This window comes from Acartia tonsa, chromosome 6, assembly GCF_053477335.1.
Source record: "Acartia tonsa isolate MP-2025a chromosome 6, ASM5347733v1, whole genome shotgun sequence".
NCBI lineage: Eukaryota > Metazoa > Arthropoda > Copepoda > Calanoida > Acartiidae > Acartia > Acartia tonsa.
The window spans coordinates 25,394,993-25,405,882 of NC_137265.1; positions in this window are offsets into that span (position 1 = coordinate 25,394,993).

The window sequence follows — 10,890 nt, forward strand, 5'->3', positions numbered from 1 at the left end:
AGTCATTCAACTTGAAGGGGGAGAGAAACTGGATTTTTAAAGGATTGTCTTTCATTAGCATTGATCATTTGCATTTTTAAGTATTGCCATTTTTTGGCAAGGAATTCTTGTTTTACACGTCATCTTAGGCAAGAATAGTTATTTCTCGCATCCTATTATAAACAGCTTTCCGAGGATATAGAATGTACAGTTATAAGTTAAAAACCATTTTTTTAGCCCCGAGGTGCCGAAGGCACGGGCTAAAAAACTGGTTTTAATCTTATGATTGTACATTTTTATATTCGTAGAAAACTGGATATAATACGATGCTAGACATAGTTTTTTCGTATGGATGAAAACCGGTTCCTATCCACAGGATTCGAATGAATACGAGAAAAATAATTGTTCTCATTTGATTTTTAACAACAAAGCAATTATATTAGGTTCTGAACGTAGAAATGTTTTGTTCTGAACTAGTTATAAGGTGCAATTTGAAGCTTCCCTAAAAATTTTATTCAAGATTTATTCATTTACCTACTTTTAAAGATTTTATAGGGATAATAATTTAGGCATACAAAATGACATAAGATAATATTTAAAAAAAAATCTACAGCAAAAGAATAATATGTATAAAATGAAGATATATTATTTAATTAATTTTGTAATTTGACTATTTATTTCACCGAAATTCATGATATGTTTTACCAATATAAAATTACATCTATTACAAAACAAGAATGACAACTTACTAGTAAGCGAAATAAATCACATTTCCCGGATCATGGAAAGTAGCGGGTTTCGTCGTAATTTCACTTTCACAGTAGCTTTTGATATGTCATTTTAGTTAAACATTTACGACTAAACTCGCTACTACGTTTTCTTTCCATGATCCTATTCCCTTATAAATATATCTAAAAGAAAAGTATTACGGAAGAAACCGCCTATTGGTCACTACATTTTATAGCAAAATCGACAGACCATTTGAGTCAGATTCTTATTGTTCATTAGAATCTTTTCATAAAACTTAAGCTTTCTATCTCTAATAGCATCTAAATAATATCCATTTCCACTTTAAAAATAGTACATCTCAAAAGCATAGCCAAATGATCGACTGACCAAAAGATTTTTTTTATATCATGGATGTTCATTGGTAGCTCAAATCTTACCTTAAACCATCAGCCGTCTATCTTTCAAAGCAACCTTGCGTATTCCATCTCCTCTAAAATAATAAACAAGGGGGTTGTAGAATAGCTTCTCTAATGTAAAATTGACGAGGGCAAGTATTTTCATAAGTAGCGCAGTAACAAAAGGTTTAGTTTAAAATAAATCTTTTCTGTAAAAATATTGAAAAATTTCTAGTGATGTTCACTAAATGTAATCAGTATATAAAATAAATAGGATGTCTGTGCTTTTTGGGTGTGTGTGTAGCAAGGATCTCGTTAACCGATTAACCGATATGGTTCTCTTCTTCCCTGAAGCTTATCATAGGTGAAAACGGAGTGAAAACGACAATTCCAACGTACCTAAATTTTTAATCAGATGTAAGGAATTACACTAATATCTCTAAAAGGAGAAACGCTCTATTTTATAAGAAGATGTCATTATCTTAACTAATCTTTATCTTTATGTAAATTTAAAGATTTGCACATAAAATATTTAATTATTTTATAAGTTGAAAGTATGCAAAAAAAATTTACGTCAAGAGTAAAGAAAAACATCTAGCACAAAAATGATATTAATCATACTATCCTAAAACGCCGAAACAGAATTAACAGTATAAGTCATTGAATTTCATGTGTGAAAATGACAATAAAACTGTGTTTATGACAGCGGTAAAGGTGTAATTTTGACATTGGAAAAGAAAATATTTCCAAAAATACAGCAAAAAACGAAATTGACAAAAACACACTAACTGTTGTAATAAATACAATGACTATATATTTGCTAGTGTTAGAATTGGCAGCACCCCGTAAGTTATAGATGAGTTGCTTATTCGTTGGGGGAATCTTCTTGGGAAATTTCAGAAGCAAATTCTTATGGGACACAGGAATCTTCACAAAAACCATCGTTCAAATGAATCTCAATAAATCTTTTTTTTTTACATATCTGTAATATCTGCCGAAAAAAATCACAAAGAGTGGCTTCACTTTCAAAAACCACTTTTTACCGCCAAACTATATTTTTTGTATCTAAGAATGAATTCTTATTATTATTGTTTAATTTGTGAAGAATTAGTACTGAGTATTAATTTCCCGTATACAGATCGTATTTCAGTTTGTACTGGCTGTTTAAAAGGCGTCATTACTACTACTATCCATAAAATTATTATACCAAAATAATCTGTAGAGAACGATTTTTGCGTCTTTAGTATGACGTGGATTCAAGTTTCAATTCTTCCCATAAATTCCCTTGACAATTAAGATAAGATTAGACTTGTAGAATTAGATAATTTATACTAAAACTTTATGGGTGGAGAGTAAAGGTTGCGTGATTTTTAATCGCAATTTTGTTGCGACTTTTTTAGATCGAAACACAAATATTGCACTATATCTGCAATGACTAAAGTCATATCAAATAAAAGGAACATTTCAATTAAATTAGAGTCAAAGGATGACTCCCAGTCATTGAACTATCAAAGGCCATGTTAAGGATCACTTGTCAATACCTAATTTATGGCTAAGCCTTTCCACTTCTCTTACTCCAAATATCTAACGCCTGAACGGGCGGCAGTTGGTACTATTTTATACAGTTCTAGTTCATTTATGATTATTTGGATATTATGTCAGATTATCATGTACTCTAATAAAGTGAAACTCCCCTCCTACTGGATGAACAAACTGACTAATAAATGACAGGGAAAGTAGCATCCTAAATTGATAAAAAATTTTCCCTCTGTCATTATATCCACGTATATTCTACCTTCATTGCTTTAGTATTGATGCGGTCTGGGGACGCGAATCCGACATCTCTCCAACAGATAAAATGGCGATAATCCACAAAGCCTTATCTAGATTTATATATAACAAGGATGACAACATCCATAAAAGCGAAGCACTGAAATGGTAGGACAAACGGACATTAACACTTGTATAGTATCTGAACTGAAAAATCGGAACATAAATGTATAAATGTCGAATCAAAATTGTAGGTAAATTTGTTGAAAAACTGCTTAAAAACAGGATAATATTTATGGACATACTTACATTTTTGGACTTGATTATAGAGTTGCTTCGCTTATAATATTGTTCTTTGTTGTCCCAGGAATCAATATACCAAAAATCAGATCAAACGGATAATTAAAACACTTGAAAATTTGTTGTTAAAAAAGTAGAAAAATCAACATGTTTAAAATGGACGTACGGACATTCTGGTAATGATTATAGAGTTGCTACGCTTTCTAAATCGTACCCAACTACTACAGGAATCATCATGCAAAGTTTGAAATCGATAGGACAATTCTAACATGCCTAAATTAACGAATAAAAGCTATCTATCTCGGACGGACGGACGTACGGACGGACGGACGGACGGACGGACCGACCCTAATTATAGAAAAGCTTCGCTTTTAAAAAAAGATGCCCGTTTCAGATACTTTAAGTAAAACCCAGTCAAAGTACCTTTTAATTACGCAGTTTTTTTGTCCAAATTTATTTATACAGAAAAAGTTACAAAATTTTGTAATAGCATTAAATCAAAGTTGTAAATTTTCCTACCAATTAGAAAAAAACATTTTCTAGTAAAAAATATAATTGAAAAATTATCAAACCTAAAGATTTTAACAATTTATACATATCTAAAATTGTATTAGATAGTTATGTGTCTGTAAATCCGTCTGGTGTATGTTTTCTACCTAGAACCTATAAAACCACTGGACCGATAGATCTTCAAATTACAGAAAATGTTCTATCAATTTTAAACTTAAATATAATTTAGGGGAGGTTTAGTGAATTACAAAGAAGATAAAAATTAAAAACAAAACATTATACATGGTGTCTCGAAAAAAAAATGTAAAAGGTAATATATACCAGTCTGATTGGGCTCGGCAACAGAGCAGCGAATCTATAAAGTTTTTTATAACTTTATGCAACAGCTGGGTCTTTTAAGCTGTTCTAAAGTTTGGTAATGTCATAAATCTAATCTTTTTTTAAAGTTCCATAATTTGTATTACATATTTTGAAACATTTGAAAAAAGTTTTAATCTTAAAATTAAATATTAAACAATTTCTGCTAGTCAAAATGAATTATTAAAAGCGAGAATATACACTGTGAAATAATAATCAATAGGCCGATAAATCTTATAATGATTACTGATTAGTATGCAAAGAAGATTGGAATATTTATAAATAAAACGACTGTATCTCGGCCAGACTTTATATTATACTAGCAACTACGCCCCTAGATGCCTTTAGAGGCGCTTACAGAGGGGGGGAAGTCGACCTCTCCATTTTCAATTGTGTTTTTAAAAAGAAAAAGTAGCAAGAAAAAAATGAGAGGTATAATTTTTTTCTAGGGTCGATTTCTCTTGGGAAGGTGGTGTTACCCTCCCATAATTTAGTTATAAACCCTCCCTGGACCTTTTGAAGCTAAGCTACCCTGTAAAGGAGAACCATATCGGTTGACTGATTAGCGAGATCCTTCTGTACACACAAACATACAGACATATTTTTATTTTAATATAAGGATTATTTAAAAGTTATTTCTAGTATCGTAAAATAAACGGTTTTTCGCGGATATAGAATGTTTTTTTAGCCGGTGCCTCCGGCACCTCGGGGCTAAAAAAACTAGTTTTAATCTTATGATTGTACATTTCTATATTCGTAGAAAACTGGATATAATACGATGCTAGACATAGTTTTTTCGTATGGATGAGAACCGGTTCCTATCCACCGGATTCGAATGAATACGAGAAATCAAATTATTATATAATACCATTTATTTACAAAATATGCAATTAAATAAATCAAATTTACAATATGATATTTAACCAATTAAAAAATATTCTAGCATTAAATTTTCTAACAGAATTATATAAACTGTCTAATCTAATCTAATATACAGGGTGAGGCGTATTTTTTTCTTTACAAAAAACAACAAACAAATCAATAATTTTTCAATATTTGTATTGAAAATCAAATCTGGACTAGCGTACATGTGTAAGTTATACATTTAATCAAAATAACCAATATAACCGCTGTTGGCCATAATACAGCCTCTGAACCACTTGCAGGCTCTAAGGGGGGGGGGGGGGGTTTTAATGCAACCATCTCGTAATCAGTGATTAAAGGGCACTTAGAATTCGAATTTCGGTCTGAAATTTTGCATGAGTAATCCTTGGTAGGTCTATTTTCCCTAAATCGAACAAAAAGTTGGAAAAGTAACGGCTGGCGGCTGGCAGCTCAGCCGTTTAGCCGTTTTTTGCCTATTTTCAGGGCAAATTCATCATTTATTACGTAGGAATCAACTTTTAAAAACACACTTTTGATTTAATTCAAGGTAAATGATAGCAATAACCATTTTTTAAATTTCTAGTACCAGCTGCTAAACGGCTAGAACCGGCTGAAAACGGCTGGGAGCTGCCAAGAGTATGAAGGGTAGATATGGCTTGTGACGTATCTAGGGGTAGGTTTTTATGGGTGCTGAGCTCAAAAATACTACCAAAAATTATGGTGGCCCATCCATATGGCAGCTGGGTAACAGCTGCAGCTCAGCTGGGAGCGGCCAAGAGTAGAATGAGTACATAGGGCTTGTGACGTGTCTAGGGGTAGGTTTTGATGGGTGCTGAGCTCAAAAATACTACTAAAAATAGTGGCGGCCCGTCCATATGGCGGCTGGGTAACAGCTGCAGCTCAGCTGGCAGCGGCCAAGAGTAGAATGAGTAGATAGGGCTTGTGACGTGTCTAGGGGCAGGTTTTTATGGGTGCTGAGCTCAAAATTGCTACCTAAAATAGTGGCGGCCCATCCATATGGCAGCTGGGTAACAGCTGCAGCTCAGCTGGCAGCGGCCAAGAGTAGAAGGAGTAGAATGAGTACATAAGGCTTGAGACGTGTCTAGGGGTAGGTTTTTATGGGTGCTGACCTCAAAAATACTACCAAAAATAGTGGCGGCCCAACCATATGGCAGCCGGGTAACAGCTGCAGCTCAGCTGGGAGTGGCCAAGAGTAGAATGAGAAGATAGGGCTTGTGACGTGTCTAGGGGTAGGTTTTTATGAATGCTGAGCTCAAAATTACTACCAATAATAGTGGCGGCCCATCCATATTGCAGCTGAGTAACAGCTGCAGCTCAGCTGGGAGCAGCCAAGAGTAGAATTAGTACATATAGCTTGTGACGTGTCAAGGAGTAGGTTTTTATGATTGCTAAGCTCAAAAACAATACCAAAAATAGTGGTGGCCCATCCATATGGTTGCTGGGTAACAGCTGCAGCTGTGCAGTAGCCGTTTTTTGGGACTATTGAAGGATAACCAAATATTGAATATTTCAGTATTGATTAAGTTGTTAAACAGCTGAAATTGGCTAAGAACAGTTACCAACAGATAAAAGTCAAAGTTTAAGACATAGCTTGTGATGTGTCAAGGAGGATATCAAAAAAATTATTATTTCAGTAGAATTAAACTTCTCCCAAATAACATTATAACTTTATTTCATGGACATATTACTAGTAACACTTTTTTAATTTCTACATTTCACTGAATACTACCAAAAACGTCTGAAAAAAAAGTTATCAACAGCCAAAAGTATATGTTATAGATATAGCGTAGTATATGAAATTTCTAGGGGTAGGTTTTTAACTTTTTATGGGGGTGTTGAGCTCAAAAATACTACTGATAATAGTGGGGGCCCATCAATATGGCCGTTGGGTAACAGCTACATCTGAGCAGCAGCTGTTACCCTAATGCCATATGGATGGGCCTTTCTATTTTAAGGGATTATTGATAAGCTTGGCACCTATAAATCTTACCCAACACATTACAAGCTATGTCTTTAACTTTTACTTTTATCTGTTGGTAACTGTTCCCAGCCAATTTCAGCTGTTTAACAACTAAATCAATACTGAAATATTCAATATTTGGTTATCCTTCAATAGTCCCAGAAAGTGCTTAGAGCTGAGTCTTAAACAACGGCTTACTGCACAGCTGCAGCTGTTACCCAGCAACCATATGGATGGGCCACCACTATTTTTGGTAGTTTTTTTTGAGCTTAGCACCCATAAAAACCTACCCCTTGACAAGTCAAAAGCCCTATGTACTCCTTTTACTCTTGGCTGCTCCCAGCTGAGCTGCAGCTGTTTTCCAGCTTCAATATGGATGGGCCGCCATTATTTTTGGTAGTCTTTTTGAGCTTAGCACCCATAAAAACCTACCCCCAGACACGCCATAATCCCTATGTACTCATTCTACTCTTGGCCGCTCCTAGCTGAGCTGAAGCTGTTACCCAGCTGCCATATGGATGGGCCGCCACTATTTTTGGTAGCAATTTTGAGCTCAGCACCCATAAAAACCTGACCTTAGACACGTCACAAGCCCTATCTACTCATTCTACTCTTGACCGCTGCCAGCTGAGCTGCAGCTGTTACCCAGCCGACATATGGATGGGCCGCCACTATTTTTAGTAGTATTTTTGAGGTCAGCACCCATAAAAACCTACCCCTAGACACGTCACAAGCCCTATCTACTCATTCTACTCTTGGCCGCTCTTAGCTGAGCTGCAGCTGTGTCCCAGCCGCCATATGGATGGGCCGCCACTATTTTTGGTAGCATTTTTGAGCCCAGCACCCATAAAAACCTACCCCTAGACACGTCACAAGCCCTATCTACTCATTCTACTCTTGGCCGCTGCCAGCTGAGCTGCAGTTGTTACCCAGCTGCCATATGGATGGGCCGCCACTATTTTTGGTAGTATTTTTGAGCTCAGCACCCATAAAAACCTACCCCTAGACACGTCACGAGCCCTATCTACTCATTCTACTCTTGGCCGCTCCCAGCTGAGCTGCAGCTGTTACCCAGCTGCCATATGGATGAGCGGCCACTATTTTTGGTAGTATTTTTGAGCTCAGCAGCCATAAAAACCTACCCCTAGATACGTCACAAGCCATATCTACCCTTCATACTCTTGGCAGATCCCAGCCGTTTTCAGCCGGTTCTAGCCGTTTAGCAGTTGGTACTAGAAATTTAAAAAATGGTTATTGCTATCATTTACCTTGAATTAAACCAAAAATGTGTTTTTAAAAGTTGATTCCTACGTAATAAATGATGAATTTGCCCTGAAAATAGGCAAAAAACGGCTAGACGGCTGAGCTGCCAGCCGCCAGCCGTTACTTTTCCAACTTTTTGTTCGATTTAGGGAAAATAGACCTACCAAGGATTACTCATGCAAAATTTCAGATCAAAATTCGAATTCTAAGTGCCATTTAATCACTGATTACGAGATGGTTGCATTAAAACCCCCCCCCCCTGGGTAACAACTGCAGCTCAGCTGGCAGCGGCCAAGAGTAGAATGAGTAGATAGGGCTTGTGACGTGTCTAGGGGTAGGTTTTTATGGGTGCTGGGCTCAAAAATGCTACCAAAAATAGTGGCGGCCCATCCATATGGCGGCTGGGTAACAGCTGCAGCTCAGCTGGCAGCGGCCAAGAGTAGAATGAGTAGATAGGGCTTGTGACGTGTCTAAGGTCAGGTTTTTATGGGTGCTGAGCTCAAAATTGCTACCAAAAATAGTGGCGGCCCATCCATATGGCAGCTGGGTAACAGCTTCAGCTCAGCTAGGAGCGGCCAAGAGTAGAATGAGTACATAGGGATTGTGGCGTGTCTGGGGGTAGGTTTTTATGGGTGCTAAGCTCAAAAAGACTACCAAAAATAATGGCGGCCCATCCATATTGAAGCTGGAAAACAGCTGCAGCTCAGCTGGGAGCAGCCAAGAGTAAAAGGAGTACATAGGGCTTTTGACTTGTCAAGGGGTAGGTTTTTATGGGTGCTAAGCTCAAAAAAAACTACCAAAAATAGTGGTGGCCCATCCATATGGTTGCTGGGTAACAGCTGCAGCTGTGCAGTAAGCCGTTGTTTAAGACTCAGCTCTAAGCACTTTCTGGGACTATTGAAGGATAACCAAATATTGAATATTTCAGTATTGATTTAGTTGTTAAACAGCTGAAATTGGCTGGGAACAGTTACCAACAGATAAAAGTAAAAGTTAAAGACATAGCTTGTAATGTGTTGGGTAAGATTTATAGGTGCCAAGCTTATCAATAATCCCTTAAAATAGAAAGGCCCATCCATATGGCATTAGGGTAACAGCTGCTGCTCAGATGTAGCTGTTACCCAACGGCCATATTGATGGGCCCCCACTATTATCAGTAGTATTTTTGAGCTCAACACCCCCATAAAAAGTTAAAAACCTACCCCTAGAAATTTCATATACTACGCTATATCTATAACATATACTTTTGGCTGTTGATAACTTTTTTTCAGACGTTTTTGATAGTATTCAGTGAAATGTAGAAATTAAAAAAGTGTTACTAGTAATATGTCCATGAAATAAAGTTATAATGTTATTTGGGAGAAGTTTAATTCTACTGAAATAATAAATTTTTTGATATCCTCCTTGACACATCACAAGCTATGTCTTAAACTTTGACTTTTATCTGTTGGTAACTGTTCTTAGCCAATTTCAGCTGTTTAACAACTTAATCAATACTGAAATATTCAATATTTGGTTATCCTTCAATAGTCCCAAAAAACGGCTACTGCACAGCTGCAGCTGTTACCCAGCAACCATATGGATGGGCCACCACTATTTTTGGTATTGTTTTTGAGCTTAGCAATCATAAAAACCTACTCCTTGACACGTCACAAGCTATATGTACTAATTCTACTCTTGGCTGCTCCCAGCTGAGCTGCAGCTGTTACTCAGCTGCAAAATGGATGGGCCGCAACTATTATTGGTAGTAATTTTGAGCTCAGCATTCATAAAAACCTACCCCTAGACACGTCACAAGCCCTATCTTCTCATTCTACTCTTGGCCACTCCCAGCTGAGCTGCAGCTGTTACCCGGCTGCCATATGGTTGGGCCGCCACTATTTTTGGTAGTATTTTTGAGGTCAGCACCCATAAAAACCTACCCCTAGACACGTCTCAAGCCTTATGTACTCATTCTACTCCTTCTACTCTTGGCCGCTGCCAGCTGAGCTGCAGCTGTTACCCAGCTGCCATATGGATGGGCCGCCACTATTTTAGGTAGCAATTTTGAGCTCAGCACCCATAAAAACCTGCCCCTAGACACGTCACAAGCCCTATCTACTCATTCTACTCTTGGCCGCTGCCAGCTGAGCTGCTGCTGTTACCCAGCCGCCATATGGACGGGCCGCCACTATTTTTAGTAGTATTTTTGAGCTCAGCACCCATCAAAACCTACCCCTAGACACGTCACAAGCCCTATGTACTCATTCTACTCTTGGCCGCTCCCAGCTGAGCTGCAGCTGTTACCCAGCTGCCATATGGATGGGCCACCATAATTTTTGGTAGTATTTTTGAGCTCAGCACCCATAAAAACCTACCCCTAGATACGTCACAAGCCATATCTACCCTTCATACTCTTGGCAGCTCCCAGCCGTTTTCAGCCGGTTCTAGCCGTTTAGCAGCTGGTACTAGAAATTTAAAAAATGGTTATTGCTATCATTTACCTTGAATTAAACCAAAAGTGTGTTTTTAAAAGTTGATTCCTACGTAATAAATGATGAATTTGCCCTGAAAATAGGCAAAAAACGGCTAAACGGCTGAGCTGCCAGCCGCCAGCCGTTACTTTTCCAACTTTTTGTTCGATTTAGGGAAAATAGACCTACCAAGGATTACTCATGCAAAATTTCAGACCGAAATTCGAATTCTAAGTGCCCTTTAATCACTGATTACGAGATGGTTGCA